Source organism: Sebastes fasciatus, chromosome 22, assembly GCF_043250625.1.
Source record: "Sebastes fasciatus isolate fSebFas1 chromosome 22, fSebFas1.pri, whole genome shotgun sequence".
NCBI lineage: Eukaryota > Metazoa > Chordata > Actinopteri > Perciformes > Sebastidae > Sebastes > Sebastes fasciatus.
In genome coordinates this window covers 5829496-5848922 of record NC_133816.1, presented here as the reverse complement: position 1 = coordinate 5848922, position 19427 = coordinate 5829496, and the positions used below count along the sequence as shown (strand labels likewise).

General features: G+C 42.2%; 1 protein-coding gene across 5 annotated transcripts in view; it reads right to left on the bottom strand.

Moving 5' to 3' along the window:
- Positions 1-19427, bottom strand: part of ppargc1a (peroxisome proliferator-activated receptor gamma, coactivator 1 alpha) — a 295998-nt gene that overhangs the window by 275280 nt on the left and 1291 nt on the right. The gene's annotated exons all lie outside the window — the stretch shown is intronic.

Here is a 19427-nt window from a genome sequence, read left to right as displayed (position 1 = left end):
GCACGCTCCATTAGATAATCTTTGACTCAATTTGTTTCTATATTTATGTTTCTAGTCATTTCAGTCAGCGGAATGGAAGGAAAATGTTCCTTTGAATTTGATTTCCACAGCAGAAAAATGAGGGGATGCTAATCTAAAATCTTAAGGACCATATTAAAAGCAATGCAAAGACATTTACTCGGCAATGTAATTCATCATATGCCATTAATGTTGGATTTTTTTTATTATTTCCGCATTAATGTGATCACGGCACCCAGGCAAGTGACTCACAGCCGTTGATCGTAGGTGTTTGTATACAAATTGAATATTTTGGTGTGTGTGTGTATGTGTGTGTGTGTGTGTGTGTGTGTTGGGGTAAAAGATAAGGGGGGCATCATTATGAATTCTGAAAAGCTGAGCACGATTTCCGGCATCAATTATTCAAGTGTACAGCCTGTTTCTGTAATCGCTCTCCTATTGTCCGCTAAACGTCCCAAATCACCACGGAGTCGACATGGAGGAAGAGCGAATGCATGCTCAGCAGGAAATGATGGGATAGGATTTCCTTCAGCACCATTCTTGGGATTTGTTTGTTTTTTAAGGCGGTAGGATTTAGATCACTAAATGATCATTTGATTCAACTCAAATGAAGGTAATACTTTGATTGGCGACTGTGTTGAGACGTACAAATTAGCTTTCAATCTATTTACAGGTTGAATAGTGCTACTTGCATACCAAAATGCTACATATGCAGACCTGCTCTCCTACAAACAAGTCTAAGAATCAAAATTTGGACAAAGGACAAAGGCACAAGATGAAAAGTATGATGGCGTATTAGGCCATTATTGACAAAATAACTAAATTACGGAGCCGGGTGGAGGGGGGTAATAGTCGGAGAAAAACATTCAGTATTTACAAGGAAAAAAAATACATATTCTTTGAGATCATAAAGTCAGATTCTTGGAGAATAAAGTCACAAATTACAAGAAAAAACTCAGAAGAATAGTGTTTTCTGTCAAGGAACCACATCGCTTCACTTTGCAAGGTTGGATCAACCTCATCACACCACAGACGCTGCCGTTAAACACTGCATTAATGTGAGCCACAGAGTGCAAAATATATTCATTCGTTTTATATTAGTATTTATTTATGTTCATAAAAGAACACAGAAAGGACATGACAGGAAACATGTATATGTATCTTTCAGGACCTTCGCTTCGCTCAGAGGCCATCCTTACTATAAGAACACTACTTGAGATGCAACAAAGTTCAGACGCCGGACAAATCTGTGACTTTAATCTCAGAGAATTATTTAATTTAATTTAATTTAATTTAATTAATATTATAAATATTCCAGTTTTGTTGTAAATTTGTGAGGTTTTTTTCTTGTTAAATTATGACTTTAATATCGGAAATTTCACATTGTTTTCTTGAAATATTACCCCCCTCCCCGTGAAAAATGATGAGTACAAATCTCACGAGTTGATACCAATTTCACAAAATGATGAATGCAAAGACCAAACTGCACAACTGATATCTCCATACTCCAAAGGCTGTTTGTGCATTATTGAATTTGGGGTGTAAATGTCCGTATTTGGTTGTAAATATAATTAGCTTTTGTTCTGGAGATATAATCCATGAAGGACCGAGAGTAAAACAATCATAATGCCAGAATCAATTGTCACAGGGACTCGACAGCATCAATCCTCAGTTGTTTCATTTTATCACATTTTATGCAATCACTTTTAATCTAGTTTTTATGTCACCCACTTTTGTTTTGCAGTTGGATTTTGGCCATCAATAGTCAACGGTCCTATCATTTATTGTCTGGTTCACAACAAACATAGAGGTTGATGTTCTTTTTCAGGGGGGTTTCACTCTTCTCTGGGAGCTGGACGGCTCCTGGTTAAGGAATCAATTTGACTGGACAGCCTTACAAATTGCATAAAGAGACAAAGTTGTCCTTGGAGTGCGCCACAATTGATTGATGGCTCAACACACTTGCGCCGTAAATCCTCCCGACAGAACGGAGACAAATCAGTCGCCCGCTTCTGCTCCCCAGCCTCCCGTGCTATTTACCTACCTTCCCTATCTCGCCTCACTCTGCCTCTTCTCACACAAAATGCCATAAGATTCAAATTTATTCAAAACAAAAGTCAAATTTCTCCCAACCATTATGTTTTGCCAGAAATTGTACAAACGTGCATCGGCGACACACAAATATGCTTATCAGACACTTTATATGTAAATTTTGCAGTGAGAGTTGAATGACAGTGAGTTTATGTCGTGAGGCTGTTACAAAATTAAAAAATCCTGTGTAGACTAGATGAAGCTGAATCCAACAGCGTTTTATTTATTTAATCAGCTCTGTCGCCATTCCTGCGCGATATCATCATGTTCTTGTGATGTGAAAAACAAGGCAGCGGCAAGCACACAGTTTAAAGCCCAAAGTTAACAGCACTTGGGAGATAAAACAAGTTCTCTCGGGGGTTGTGCTGTGCCAGGGATATGGCAGCCTTCCCTGGGGAGGCCACACCACTGTTTGTTTCTGGAGAAAAACACTACAGGCATCTTTTTTAAAGAACCCCCACTAATCAGAAGTGATCCGTTCACATGTGCTATCCACTTTCCCTCGGGAAGAACTGCAGAAAAAAAAAAAAAAAGTGGAGGCTAGTCACAGACACAAGAGAACAATGTTGGAAATAAACATCCAGAGAGGAAAAAAGGGTTTTAAACTTTAACTAGTATGAAGGCTGGTCCAAAAACAGTATACTGTATCTTAGGGGTGGGAATCACGATATGATATTATCACGATACGATATTATCAAGATACGATATTATCACAATACTTAAGTCACGATACGATCTTATTGCGTTTTAAACATCTTGCGATATGCTGCATATTGCGATAAGATATATTGGGATTTATTACCTTTTTTTTCAACTGCAGATTATTCTGTTTTTTCAACATCTGTTTTATCTAATAAGGTACAGTTTTCATTCATGCATCTTGAGGTGAGACTCTAGTGTAATTGGAGCGTTATTTAGTGTTCTTCCCTACAAGCTAACATGACACGATTCGTACCAATGGACTCCTTTGTTTTTCTTGTTTCATATAATATCAGTATCTTCACTCTAGCTTTAAGACTGAGCCCGCTACAACCTCCAAAAGACAGAATAGCAGTCGGATTGTTAGGAGGTTAATAGTTTATATAATAAGAGATGGATACTTGACGTCCGTGTACTGATACTATACTGTATCAATTTTTTCCCCCACCCTTACTGCATATATTAAGTTCATTTGTGCATACTGTACATGTGTGTACAGCAGTGCAAAAATACTTGTTCTATGAACATGCAGGTGGAATGTAAAAGATCGCCCGAAGAAAAAAATTAAACCAAACAACTCCAAAATAATCCAGCAGCACCACTCAAGAGAAAAAAAAAAAAAAAAAAAAAAAAAGATTTAACCGTTTCTATGCACACAAGAAGGCAGAGTGGGCAAACACTCCCTGTCTAATGAACACACTGCAACTGGATGATACTATAGCGCCTGGGGTTTGTGTGAGCAAGTGGGTGGGTAAAGTGAGTGATATACTGTAGTTTTTTTTTATGAGTATGTTCATGTTGGTGCGTAGGTGCAGGTAGAACACAAAGTAAGCCATCTGTTTAGGATTCATTTGAATGCTACCGCTCCCTCTGCCATACCTCTGTTACTAGACAGAGTGGAGGATTTGGAGAGAGTTAAAGTCTAAACTAGACACTCAACGGGGGAATATTAGATTCCTTCTGTTGTATGCATGTTAGTGTCCTCCCGATTTTCATACCGTAACGGATAGGTATAAATAATTAAGCAGCCTGTTGCCCTGAATAGCCTGAGAGCAAAAGAGAAGAAGGGAGGACAGAGGAAAATTAACAGCAATCAGCCCCGCTTGCAGCATTTTAAAGTACCACAACATTGTCATAATTAAGTCCTCTCTAGGAATCACCAGGAATTTCTTCTACTAGGACAAAAACGCCTTCTACGCTCTCCATCCCTTTCTCATTATTAAAATACAGCCTTTTCGCTGCTGCTTACATGAAGATGCAGTACGCACCATATTCTCTGTCATTTTAATGAGAGTGATAAATGCTATGCTAGCTTTGCCTATTTATAAATTTTATGGCACAAATTGTGGCATAAAGGGCACAAATCAGATGAATGACAGGCGAAGGACAGCTGCGGCATCGTCCCTCCATTAAACGCTGCAAATGGCCAACTGTGGCCCGGGCAGTTAATTAGCCAGAGAGGGCCTAATCAGAGTTTTGGAGCCGTGGTCCTCCCCAGGTAACGCACTAATAGAAGAAGCTTGTGGAGACACAGATGGAGCAAAGAGTGTTGAAGCAGGGTGACTATTGGCTTTGGGCTTCTCAAAAGAAAGACATGAGCATCCCGTGATAACCTGCTTTGATCTGTGTGTGTAAATAAAGATAACTTGTGAATTTGGCTGATGATCGCAATTCACCTCTAATAAAACCTTTGCTAGGTCGATTTTTAAAATGTCTTATTTCTTAAAAAAAAAATAGTTTTTTACCTCACAGAACATCACTTGTTGGAACCATTTTCTATATTTGGATATACCGTATGTACACAGAATAGCTACTTTAACTAGAAAATACAGAAGTCAGCTGATCCAATGTGAAGATGCCAATTCTCCATTATTTTAAACCATTATTTGATCGTAAAAATTTACCTTATGAAATGGATATTTCCGGTCGTTGATTACGATCAGCTGAGCCGTGTTCAAACCCGCTGTAAAATACTCTGCAGATTCTGTTTTGTATACTACAGGGCTTTTTGCTTGTCCTTTGAACACTGTAGGAGGCAATTTTGTTTCGTTGCACTCCTGGTTAGAAAGCACATTATGGAACTGTGTAGTCAAAGCATCTATACCCATCTTCTTTTGGAATCCCTTACAGAAGCATTGTCTGTACAGTGTTTATAAGATGCCTATATTTGCCACCGAGGGGGGTGCTATCATTTTAAAAGGGACTGTTTGTAACTTTTTAAGCGTATGTAGCGCTTTCTGCACCTTTTTATAAAGGTAGCGCCCTGTGTTCGTAAAACTTAATTCCCAGGTTGGCTTTAGTTAAACCCTTATTCCTGTTGTTGCTTTATTTTAATAACCCATAATTATTTCCTCCCTATTTCTTATATGTGACTGCACTGTTGTTATGCTTATACCTAATAAAAATCACATAACAAATATGTCCCCAACAATTTACTCAATTTATTAACTAAAAGGGAATGATGTCAAAAATATGTAAAATAAAAAAGGTTCACAATACTCTCAATAATAATATACCAAGAAAATAGTACTTTGACCTTTCACAGAGATAAACAAGTCAGTATTAACCCAAGTCAATCTTCTATGTTCCTTTAACCTTCTGGGGTCACTAGCATATATGTCACCCTTTAATGTACTTGGTCTAGCCAACAATAACAAAGCAGTACCAAAGGATATGCAATGAACTCTCATGATTTATTTTACTTTCACCAAAAATAACCTGGTGGGCCCACACACACACTCTCTCTCTCACACACACACACACACACAAGCTGGCAAACAGAAAAGGACCATTAATGAAAACAACCCCCGTTGCAGGCCTGGTCGATGCTTGGGAACATGGTGGCCAAAAACAGTCGAGACCGTTTCACTCTAACAGCCAAATAAAAGCTGAGTACTCACGTTAGCGTAGCCGAGTTAGTATCACAGAGTCCTAATGTTGCACCTCCAAGCGTGGTGCAAACAGCTAGAAAAGCTGATAGCTGACCGTGGCAGTGCAACAGGTGAAACCTTCTTTCTCCCGCGTTGCCAGAGGAGCTACCAGGCTTTTATCCAGGTCACCTGGAGCGCTATCTGGGCAGTCCAGATGTCCTTCGGCGGTAGTTAGCTTGGCTAGTTAGATGGAAAGGCTAAGGCGCAATATCAGCTACTGTGTGTATAGCCACTTAACTACTGGCAACGTATACAGTCGGCGTTTCACTGGCTTGCAGTCCTATGCTCTAGTTTTTACAGCACTATAACTTACAAACACACTTTAAACCATAAATCTCTAATTACTACATCTCTTTTCGTTCCACTTTCTTCTCTCCAACCTCTCCGTTGCGCCGCTCCCTCACTTCTCTCGCTTGACCACCCGCTCCTCGCTAGTCCCGCCCCACAGCCAATCACAACCAGGTAAAGTGACATGACACATAAACAACCAATTACATGTAATAAAATTAAACACTATAGGTTGTACTCAAAGTAAACCACATGCTCACCAAGTACACTGCAACCAATCTATTTAAAGTGAAACAACATACTGTATGTGTATATTGAACTGAACATGTAAATATTAACCAAAACATGTTTATTCTGAGCAGAACCACCAGGAAACTGGTAGTAGACCAGGAAACCAGCCACAATGGCACTCAGGGGCAGAACAAATTGCCCTGGGGCTACACGTATAAATCTACCGGGTCGGGATCCCATGCACGCTCGCATATGCGCGCTCGCGTGTGGCCGGAGCCTCTGCTCCTCTGCCTGCTTGCCTTCACTGACACACCGCGCGCGTCCTCGTTCTCTCGCTCCTCCTCTAGACGTGAACGCGCGCTCACTCCACACTGCAGAAGAGTTAGTTTAGCTCTGAGAATATCTAGTGAATGTACAGTGGACGTTTGTGCAGAAATAACTGCTGCAGCTCCTCCAGACCAACAGAGGTTTCCCCGTGTCTTGTGAAGTGACGGGGCTCCGCAGCGAGAAACATTATCGTCTCCGACCAAAACTCCGTTGTCTCCCTCCGGGCGCAGTCGGGAGGCGATAACGTTTCTCTTCCTGCTTCAGCCCCGGGACCAACCTGCTTTTCCATCAGAGGAAAAAAAGCCAACACGATGCTCGTTCATGTCTATTTAGAGCGAGCAAGCTCGAGTCCGATGCTGACTTTCGTTGACTTAACGGCCACAGGTGTCGTTGTTAACAAGCATTTCTGAAAGTTACAAATAGTCCCTTTAACAGGTGGGAAACGCTATTAGACGAGGGAACAGACTTCGACATAACACCGGGTCTGACTGTCTGGTCCGTTCGCCGTTTTCAGACAACCGTGAGAAGTGCGCTACACTGTCATTCAATGAATGCACACAAAAAAACACAAAGGTGCCGGCGAAAGAAACAAAAGAGCCTACAGGGATTTATGTTTGAGCAGCCAGGGAGAAATACTTGCCTTATATCTCAAAGATGAAAGGCAAGTTAACTTTAGCTAGCATGGGAGTGAACTTTCTCGGCTCCATGTTGTTTTTAATGCAGTCGGCATCGCTACAATCTACACTAACCACGGCTTGCAAAGCACCACTGTACAAAACCTTTCAATCATGCCAGTGACAGGGCATAAATGTAAATCATCCCTTCAGTCTTACTAGCGCCTAAACTGACGTTACAGCGAGAGAAGATGCTGGGAGTGATGTTCTTGTCTCTGGCACCGTGCAATTAAAAACGCACCTATCCAGAGTCAAACACCCCTGTACCAGCAAAGAACAGTGCTAATATGATTGAGCACTACTTTAACATTTGCACACATGGCGATATCCAGATAGATGTAAATAATGAGCCCAATCTTTAAGCATGTTTTCCACTGCAGCTACATGTTGCTCGGTGACTGTTCTGGTAAATGTCGCTGAAGAACTACATTGCTTGGCGGAAGAATGATTATTTGTTATCAGTAAATTATGCATTTTTTTGTTGCTTTGTGTTTATTTGATGAAACCTTGCCAGTTATACAAAGTAATTTATCCACGGAGTGCCTAAAACCCCCTTAGCGGTTGTAAAAATCACTGTAAATCATGGCCTCATGTGTCTTATTGCTTAAATGGAGTTTACTTACAAGTGCTTTGCTACTTTGGAAATAATTTGAGTCATTTAGAAAGGCCTTTCATTTCCAGCTCAACTCTATAGAGTTTTTTTAAATGTATCAAGCTTTTATCGGCACCATCATGAAGAACGGCAACAGTCAAACCCACTCAACAGTATATAAAGCGGAATATTCTGCTAAATCACTCTTTGAAATTACAATGAATAAAAACATAATGTAACCTGTGACAAAGGTTCTGGAGTGGGCGTTGCTTGGCAATAAATGGTCATAATCCAAAAAAAGGTTGGGAATCGGCAGTATAAGACACTGCTGTGTGATGGACGGATAGAAAGTATGATGGAAATCACCTGCCTCGATCCTCAGCACGCAGTGGAGCAGTTTGAAGTCAACAGAGGACAGAAGGGAGCATGTGTCCTCCGTTAGTACGAGACAACAGCGGAGGAGCGCACACTGAGGCAAACATTCGCTGAGGTAAGACACACAGATGCCTTAAGCATCCTGAAGTTAACCAGAGAAGCTTTCAGTATACATCTCAAACAAGTTCCCCAAAATAAAATCCAGCCAGCTCCTGTTGCGTAATCTACCAAACAATCAGTCAGCTAGCACGTCCCACAGAGGAGAAAGTGTTAGGAGGAGGAGGAAGAGAGGAAAAGGCAAAAATAAATGAAAGTCAGGTTGTCCTGACTGATGATGTGATGCTGTAAACAGGGAAGCTTTTTTTCTAACAATTAAAGAGCAGGGGCTTATTGATTTCCAATGGTGCTCTCGAGTGACTTGCTGGCTGTCACAATGAGGCCCGGGGTAAGGTGACCATGTCTCTGCTCAACGTGATAAACCTTGCATGTCATCAGGTAGGGAGGACGCGGTGTCCCCCTTTCCCCACCCCGCCCCTCTCTGCCTCACGGACTGCCGCTACAGCATTTATCATGGTGCGATGTGGAATTATGGGGCGCTTCATTTAGTAATGAAGTCACAGAGGAGTTGGCGAGTGCAGCCGGCACATACCAAAACAGGAATAAGTGAGTCAAAGTTAAGAGCGTTTGAGTACAAACATTTAAAGTTCACGTGCTAAAAACACCAATTCTACATTTGCGATATAAATTTTTCTCCAGATGACACCTTGGCCAGTGAGGCAATCATGCAACTCAATGTGCAGCTTTACGGGCATCATGGGAAGTGGCGGCAACCTAGATGAGGGGGTCAACTCCAGTCTTACTCCGGCGATAAACAACCATAAATCAGAAGACGAGCTGTCACTCGGGTAGATCCATCATGGGCCAACCCGCGGCGCCCCAACACATGCACGCACGCACACAAATGCTTGTACCACGGCGAGGAAAACAGAGAAAAGGCCCATGCAGATTGATTGGCTCTTTTAAATGAGTGGCAGTGGGGTTATGTTGATCGATTCCATGGATAATTGACTGATTCTAGTGTTGTTAGAAGTGGAGTAACGACTACATGTCAACGCTGTGATGTGACACAGCCCGCGGGCGTCTTAAGTTATAGACATGGCTTAGAAAGGATGTTGATAACATGCAAAGAAATTGTCCTCAGTTTTCGCTCTCTTTACAGATCTTTGGACTGTGTTATAAGGGTTTAGCAGGCAGATCGTGGCAAGAGGTCATAATGTGCTGAAAACACTTGATGCTATAGGAAGTAGGGTTGTACCCAAATCAGAATTTTTTGATTTGACTCGGATTTGTCTGTTAAATACAAATATTCGACAACTCGTTCTTTTATGATTTTTCTTCATATTGACTATCTGGCAATCAGGAAATCATTGGCCCGAGTTTCTGTGATGATTTCCGGGGATGGTTGCTCGCTGCGCCCTCTCTTCCTGCGAGGACGGAGGGGGGACGTCAACTGTGGCGGACTGTCCTCAGCGCAAGGGGTCTGCGGCGATGTCGGCAAACCACCTGACCAGTGTTGAAACACGAACTCCGTCTCCTTTAACATGCTTGGGTGTGACTCTTGCTGCGTCATCACCATTCATATCTATGCAACCAATGTGTTTATGATTAATTTGTTTACAAGAGCACACAATTGTTTACAAGATCACAAAGTCTTCATAGATCTAGCCTCTTAGAAAAAAAACGACCGCTCAACCTCAAGAATTTCAAGTCGACTGAAATGTCACTGGCGATGATTCCACTCGTCCACTTATAGGGGGCAACACTTACAGGAAGCCATGGAAAACTTGGAAAATATCAATTGCCAAAATCCACAAAATGGAAGCACATCCCATACTAAAATGATCTTGTTTGCTATATTTTAGTATCGAGTCCTGGCTGAAATTCATGCTGCATATAAATATCCTTTTTTATTGTCACTCGGAATAAAAGTTGATTGGAATTTTTATGGTTGAGAATTCAGCCAAATGGAGAGGCTTCTCATCTAATATTCCTACACCTCCGCCGGCAAGTCGCCATTCTCTCAAGTCTAGACCAATCGATGAATTAACTTGTTACTCGGACATTAAAAAGGCATGGCCAAGGAGGAGCAGTAGTCTGTGAATTGCTGTGTCACAAAGCGGGAAAGTTCACCAAATACAGCTGGTCAGAATTGTCAGTTGGCTGCAGGAAAATTGCAAATGCAAATTCAAGATTATGACTTTTCTATAGATCTACGAGAAGATAAGACAGAAAAAGGTCCGGAAAATGCCAACTCACTTCTGAGTGAAGGACCCCTCCCCTATGGTAAGATTCAGCCAGATTTATTATGCGAAGAGGTGGCCGCTGAGTGGAGGAAAGGACACTGATGCATAGAATGCAAAGCGGCTTTTAATTATTCTTGGGAAAAGAGCACAAGCCCTTGGCTTGTTTACCACTTTACCGGAAACGGCTTATGATTGCTTTGTAATTATCTCCTTGATAATGTAAAATTTACCCCCCACCTCCTTTCCGTCCACTCCTTTCCGTAGAACACCACGCAAAAGTGATCAAGCATTCTTCATTTAGTCCAAATGTTTTAACTTTTATTCGGGGGAGGTGGAGGGAGGGCTAATAGATTATGGGTAATGAAGCAGCTCCAGCAGTAACACAAATAGGACTTGTTGTGAAAGACACAGGCTGAGGCACGCCTGTGCTGTGATAATCAGTCTCTCTTTTGTCTCATGATAAGCTGAGAGCCTAACCTTCACCCAAAGAGCACATCATTTCCCCGATGTGAGACTTAATGAGACATTAGCCATACTAACAAATGGTGGACGAGAAAGTGAAAGTGACTTTCCAGGTAAAGGCCGTTTGCCTGACCATAATCAGTCCCCAAGTGCAGCTAAAAGATGGAAACAACTCGGAGTCTTCGTCTCAACAGCTTGCTGTGGCTTTTACGACGGGCCTCCCAGGGCCAATGGAAAGGCATGTAACATCTTAATATCCCTCAAAGAGAACAGGTAATCTGCTTTTGTTGGCGGCTAGTTTGCTGTGATACAGGCAATGCAGTTTGTCTATTGTTGGCTTGTAATTCTGTTTAGGTGTAGCACAGAACTAAAAAACAATTGCCTGTCAGCTTGGGCGTGTATGTGAGAGCTTTTTTATTGTATTGAGAGTTATCCAATACAGAAATAATTCAAACTTGGCTTCAAAAGCAATACAGAGCACTGCTACCATGAAGTATGGAATTTGCAATGCATTTAAATCCTATTTTAGATCACATCAATATGCATCTGGCATTATTGAGTCAGTGAATCGTGCATTAAAGTACTTTTTTCTTTTGTTCAGCACAGAGTGGTTTGGAGATATGGGACCAAAGACACAGTGGTGGATGGATAAAGAAAGGAAGTGACGAGCCGGTGCGTGAAGGGGCCCTGTTCCCCCGCCGGGCCTCCCAGCTCAATTAGCTCAGCTCATCCCGGCTTTCTGCTGATGGGGAAAATCAGCTGTACCATACACAGTCCAGGGAGTCTAGCCTGTTAGTGAGTGAATGAGTGAGTCAGTGTGCACATTATGCGTCTGTTCATGTCTCACATGCAGATTTTGCATTTGTGTATCCGAGTGTGTACGTGTGGGCTGTCTCATCTCCGTTAGACTGGGAGCCCCACAGTGCTCTCTGTATCAAACACCTGAACCAATTAGGCTACACTCCAAAAAAAAAAAAAAAAAAATAATCCCTAAAGCCACTTACAGTAATGTCATAAACAGTCATGCAAAACTCGAAGCTGTAAGAGAAGTTTGTCTGGATTCACTTATTAAAATAAAAAAGATGAACTGGAGAGACCAAGACTAAAAAGTCAGAGTTATGGATTATGAAAAAACTCCCGCCAGAGACTAGAAAGGTTATATTTCCAACACTTTTCTTTTTGCCAACAACTCTAGGCTAAGAAAGAAACTTCCTCATGTCTAAATTTTGAACACTCAGTCAGCACCAACAGAAAAAAAAAGAAGATTAAAACTTTTTTCTCTACTCCTGTGGCAATGAAACTACTGAATTGTAGTGTTGTCCATAGTGTGAAGGTACAGTAGGTGGTCTGCATGTGAGATGTAGTGCATAAATCATTAAGATGACCCCTGGATGTGCTTTCAGGATGTCCTAAAGAAAAGGAAAAAAGGTCTGAAGGAAGCAGGCCGTTTGCTATATGACAGTGTTCGGAGGTAAGGGGCGGGGACCTTTTCACAGATGTGATGCACATGTGTGTCTCAAAGGCAAAGTGAGATGATAAAGAGCACTGAAAAAAAAAAGCGTGACTTGAATTGCTTGGCCAGCACAACTCAAGGCCACAGTCTATTTAATCATGGAATAAGGACGCTTCCAAAAAAAGGCAGCGTGATATTCCTGCATCATTCCCCGCCTCACTTGACCCCGCAGACACTTTATGACACACAATACAATTACCTGACGACACACGCTCTCATCTCATCCTGCTGTTGTAACTCTTCCCAGAAATTAATACACCTCTCACACATGCTCAGACTTCCCTTAAAAATCTAGCCAAAGAGTGCTGCAGTGCGCCAAGTAACTAGCTAAACAAACAAAGTAAATACACCGATAGTGTCGATGATAACATCCAAGGCGAAATGAAAGGATGAAGGTCAGTAATTGAGAGAAGGTGGGGAGATAGAAAGCATGGTGTGGTTTGTTTTTTTCTCCTGGCAGGGGTCCATCTGGGCACGTGCGGCGGGCTCCGAGGCGGTGTAGGAGCACGTCTGTGCAGAGGTTAAGAAAAGCAATTAATCCACAGCGGAGATAATCAAAGGAACCTCCCCCTCCAGACACCTTGGTGGGGGAGGAAGAGAGAGAGAGAGAGAGGGGAGAGAGAAACAGAGAGGCAGACAGAGAGGGAGATGGGAAAATACTTATTTACAGGCACTGCTGGCGCGATCAAAAGCACAGGGGTTCAGCTCTGCCACCGGGGCCCTCCGTTTCAGGTGGAATTGATAACACTTCAGATGTACAATTCAATGTTTGTGAGAGTACTTTTACCTCCCGGTGAGAAGGCAAGGATTTTTCACAGTCTAAGCTGCATTTCCTTTCATCTCAGATTTTGCAAGGTATCAAAAGATTGTCAATGGTGAGGAAGATATTTCCCCACACATAATCAAAGAATGTAGTCTGGAGTGCCTGCACAACACCCCCCCCCCTGCTATGACGTCGATTCAGATAGCACTAACGGTGCTCCGATCGATCGTTATCGGACGATATTCGTTCTAAATAGTTTGAGAGGTGGTCTCTATAAAGGCCGATCAGAAGAGTCGATCAGATGACGCAAAACAAGCAAGACAATCCATCTCTACGCACCCTAAAATGACTTCACTGGAGTTGCGTCTCCGAGTTGTGTCTCTCAACAGCCTGTTCAAGGCAGGACTGTTGGCGCCGTTATTCCATCTCACTGTTCTGTAGAAAAGGTACGGACACAGAGTGGGGGGCATTGTTGCTCCGCTGCTAAGCCGGCAGCAGAGGTACGCACAGAGCCGAATCGCCGTCTGTGTAAAAGGGATAGCCAGCATGGCGGGACAACACACACACGGACACACACACTAGACCCTGACGCTGTTGTGTCACACGTCATGACAGCATTCTGTCTAAAGTCAGAACTGGGGCAGCATTATGCCGGCTTTATTCGGGTTCAGAGTAAAAAAGAAAAGTAATGAGGGGTCTTCTTTGCAGCAGTATTTTGGTATCTATCTGTATAAAAAGGGTTTATAATCTGAGAGAGTGTCTCTAAGAGAGAGGGAGTGAAATATGTTCGCACATGTTGTCTGCCAATAAATAAACAATTTGTCAATTCATGATATTTTCTCATCGAAATAAGCAGCAGACTGCAAAAAAAACAAAAAACACTGTCTGATCAGGCAACAAACAGGCAGTGCAGTGCGCCTCGTGTTTTCCACCTGCGAAACATGAATCCTCTGATCAGGGCCTCAGACGGCACAACTGTTTAACTGTGAAACAAGCACCTTACAGGGACAGGATGAAGACTGAAGATGAAGCTGAAAGATATTCCGTCAAAAAGCATCAACGCTATCTTTTTTTCCCTCTCCATCAACCAATATAGAGCGTGTATTTGGCGGCGGTTGTGAAGTAAAAAAAAAGCTTTGCCTGCTAGAGATCCTTAAAATGAGTCATGTGATTAGTTAAATCTAATGCATAGTTCCATGGGGAATCAAAGCTTGCTCCCTCTGGTGGTTCACATCTCCCTTTGGAATTGAAATAAAGTGTGCTTTGGGTACATCTATGCTCATGATGTGGTCACAAAACCTGCTTTTATCTCTGCTAAGAGACCCTGACATGTTGTAATTTAATTTTTTTATTCATCCTTTTTACGTCTGTGTTCATAAGACATAGTCCTCTGTATCAGTACCCATGTAAACCTTCAAACAATATCCTACACTGTAACAAGTGCCCAAATGTAGCTATATGATCCATTTAAAAGTATGTAAACATCTTGCAGCGAAAAACTGGCAGACGGTTAGCAGGTCAGCGGTGAGTAAGTGGCGGCACTTTCACAAAGTCTTGATTAGATAATTACCCATCCATATCTTGGCAATATGCTGCGACGGAACAACACGCTTCTCATTAAACTGCCGACAGGCCCTGCTCCTGTGGGTTGCTATCAAAACCGAGGTGTTCAGCAGGCACACACTTGTTGATTAAAAAAAAAAAAAAAAAGATGTGCCAACATGGAAATTAGATATACTCCTCTGGGGGCAGTTGTAAGAGGTGGGAGTAGTTCTAGGTACACAGAGCGGATCATGGACTGAGACCATGACAAAAAGTAAGTGAGTTTCTGGGAACAGGTAATAAGGCTTCTTTCGAGCTTTGCCTGAAGTTTTTTTCCTGCATTTATTTGTCCGTTCAAATCCTGATTTGAATTTCCTCATGACTGCTACCACGCGTCTTGGAAACAACCACGAGTCTCTAGCTGATACACGTGGGCTAACTCATTCCACAGTCAATGTCCGATTCTTTATTCAACATATGGAATAGACTATATCGCATGTTCAAAAAACAACATTACTCAGCTCATACTCACTTGTGCCACTTCATAGCACTTAATCGTGACACCCTATATAGCGGCAGACTCAAATTAACAATTAATCTTACTTTAATCTCCTGTCAATCAACGTGGAGCGCATTCTAAACTTAAAAAATAACAACATAATGTATTCTGCTGAGTCTGTGATGTGAAGAGAAACAGAAGTCCCATACGCAAAAAAAAATAAACTACCATATTTAAATGTTTTATCCCTTTTTTCCCACTAAATTCACTCAGGCTACTGACTCATTAAGCTGAAAAAGAAGTGACTTGCATAGATCAAATACTGTATATACGTGCGCACACAAAGGAGCTTTCATTTAACCGAGCCGCTGAGTAAGTAGTAACGTAACTTGAGCCTCGCTGTGATGAAACGTGCTGTAGGCAGAAGCAGACACATGAAAAAAAATGCATTAGTCCTTACTGCTTCTGAGAGCACGCTGTGTTACCTGCAGCTTTTTTGAAAAACATCTTGAATGATAGGCTTCATCCTTTTGAGCTGGACTGCCAAGTGCTGCCGCGCTTTTTTTTTGGTCGAGACAAACTGAATACATTGCTTTTGAAGAGCGGGGATTGGAGCTTGGAATTCTAAAAAGACATGCACAAAATGTGTGATGAAACTTTCAGCACCATGGACAGCAGCCCTGGAGAAGCCCGGCGAAAGGGAGGGGGGGTGAGAGTGAGTGTGCGAGATGCAGAGTGGGAAAAGAAAGAGGTGGCGTAAAGTGAGAGGCAATGAGTTCATTTGATAATTAAAGCGAAGACATCATCTTCCCCACCCCCGTACATTTCAGCTACCCCCATGTCTGCTCTTTCAAAAGTGGAGGCCTTTACCCCAAAACACACACACACACACACACACACACACACACACACACACACACACTCCTGCGGCAAGACCCAGCTTTTCCAGTTTTTCCCCGTCTCTGTGTCTTAGGCTGAATAATGCAGGGCCTTTACCCAGCGCTCAAGCATGAGTGGATAATCTGGCCACAAGGACAGGCTGTGTCAACATTTCCCTTTACTTCCTTATTTATTTATTTACCCACCCGCCGTAGGACTTGGGGAGGGCGAGGGAGGATATGTGCATGGCTAACAACATGCCGGCCGAGCAGATGACCTGCTTTCGGAAGGTTCACTCCTTTTTTTTTTTGGATGAATTTCTAAGGGGCAGAGGGCGGACTGTACCAAACTGAATTTGGGAGATTACACACAAGCTTTTTAGCTTTTTTTAACTAACCATACGACACAGACATGTAGGGGCCGCCTGCAACGTAGCATTTATTCACAGACAAATAGTCTAAACTGTACACACACTGCACTGCTACGTCTATAACGTTACTGATAACTTCGTAATCGCTCGCTCCCCCTCTGTCACTCCGTCTCTCGACCGCACACTCGATACAGTGGACACCGACATTACCAACACATCTGGCAGGCTGGCAGTTGAATAAAATCATGTGGCTATAAACTGCTTTTGTAGTTTGAAGAAGGCTAAACCCAAAACACTCAGTCGCCATCTTTCTGAGTTCAGCTGCCTGTTACACCATAGAGACTGACGTCTGGTGGCGCGTGCTGTGCTGTACTACAATACATCACATCAATACAGCATGATAGAAAGCGTAGCAGCGTCTGTATTGAAAATCATACCGACAGGATTTTTAAATACCCTGGTATACCGTAATACTGAAATATTGCCCGAGCCTACTATGAAATGTCACAAAAGGTTAAATATGGTCATCACAGTTTCTCAGAACAGCTTCTCAAGTCATGTCGAAAGTTAGTGCACTATCTTGGAATGACAAGACTACGCTTTGTAAAGTTATAAAGTCCGACCAACAGTCCAAAACCCAAAGATATTCAATTTAGAAGCGATATAACTGAGAGAAAAAGCTCCCATTTGAGAAGATGATGAAGCCAATCTCTGGTGTCTTTGCTTGATAATTGACTTAAAAGATGAATTGATTAAAATTATTGGTAATTATTTCTTTTGATAAGCTGATCAATGAATTGACTATTTCTTTCAGCACTCCAGAAACGATAAAATGCTGCCATGTTTTCAGTTTAAAGCACATTTTCAAAAGTCACATTTTAAAGGGGCTAAATGCGAAATTGGGAACTTTTCTATTGCCTCCGCACGGCTCTCAACATGGCGACAGCAGAGCCGGCGGCTTGCAGCTGACGGTGCTAACAGCAAAGAACGTACTGTATATTGCCAAGAAGTGAAAGTCAATTGTTCGTTCCATTGCAACATCAGCGCCCAGCAGCAAAGCTACGCTTACGCCATTTTGGACTGAAAACGACTACCGGACGCCAGTAAAACGTCCGTCTCAAAAGTACCTACAAAATGATTTCTATTCTGTTGTCATATTCTCACGCAATGCCCTGTGTTGAACGACAAAATATTATAAAAGTAACACAAGTAAAAAAGAGTTTTGTCTCTTTGCTTCTATACTCTTTGCTAGAAGCACTAACAGTGAAAATCAGCTGTACCCGCCATATGAGTGCAGTGCAGAGTGGCGGCCGTGTGCAAGCCAGTGGGGCACGCTCACATGCACTAAAATCACCCACGGTCGGCCCGGCTATGTCAACAAAGCAAGGAGAAGCTCAGATTACAACACAAACATTCGTACTATGAGTAAGCTCATTTTGTCCACTATATCTTTACATAGCAAATAGTCTTTTGCTGCTACATTAATGCTCTGGATATCATATAGAGAACCTTCAAGAATCATGTAAAATGATGAACTTTAAATTTTCAACCCTCTGTTCGAGTTGAACACGAGGGATAGGCAGCTAAAATCTGCGCTCGCATTGTGGATTTAAGTGTCTTAAGTGCTCCCAATTGATTTGGCAAAATCCATTTTGCAGCAGAAACTGCTGAGGCTTAATTGTTGCACATTTAAAAATGCCATTCACAATCATGTTTGGGGTGGCTTTTGTTTTCCGTGCCTAAATAACTGTTACAATATGACTCTCAGAACAGCCAATCGCAAGCTCGGGCTTTAAGAGCCTAATCCTCTTTAATTTGTGATTACTTGTCATTCAGAAACGGTGGCCCACTAAACCACAGGAGGGGTTATTGTTTAAAAGTCTTCCTCTGCTGTATTGCAACCTGGATACTGATAACTGAAGAATAAATACCCTGTATATATATATATCCTGAGCTCTCATGGTGGCATTCAAGTAAATTACCATAAAAATCACTGTACAAATATTTTGGCATCAATCATTGAGCATAAATTGCTAAATAGCTGGGAGCCCTCTTAGCATTCGGAGAATGATTTCATTGGCATTCTTGTGGCAGATGACTTCAGCCTCACACGTTCCTCACACAAATTAGAATGTGTGAATTAAGAGGGATTTCATACAGCATGATAAGTGTATTTTAAAGGCAGAACTGATTAAGCTTGAGGGAAGAGGGAGGAATTAGGTAATTATCTGAAAAACAGACACCTCTGCTGTGTGAGGGAACAGGCCCAACACTCCAGGATCTATTCTCAACCACAAACTCGGACCAATCCAAGTTTGCGTTACCTGATTTCAACACCTACCTGGCAACCCATATGGATCTAACGACACAGAGATATGAAAGACACATGCTTTTACAAACGTTAATGCGAACACCTACCTGATTTCAACACCTACCTGACAACCCATATGGCTCTCAGGACACAGAGATGTGAAAGACTCATGCTCTTTCATGTCTCTGTGTCCTGAGAATCATATGGGTTGCCAGGTACGTGTTGAAATTAGGTAACATTAATGCGAACACCTACCTGATTTCAACACCTACCTGGCAACCCATATGGATTCTCAGGACACAGAGATATGAAGGAGCATGTGTCTTTCATATCTCTGTGTCGTTAGATCCATATGGGTTGCCAAGTAGGTGTTGAAATCAGGTAACGTTAATGCATTAACGTTAACACCGCATTCAGGCAACGTTAATGCGAATACCTACCTGATTTCAACACCTACCTGGCAACCCATATGATTCTCAGGACACAGCAATATGAAAGACACATGATATGAAAGACACATGGGTCTTTCATATCTCTGTGTCCTGAGATCCATATGGGTT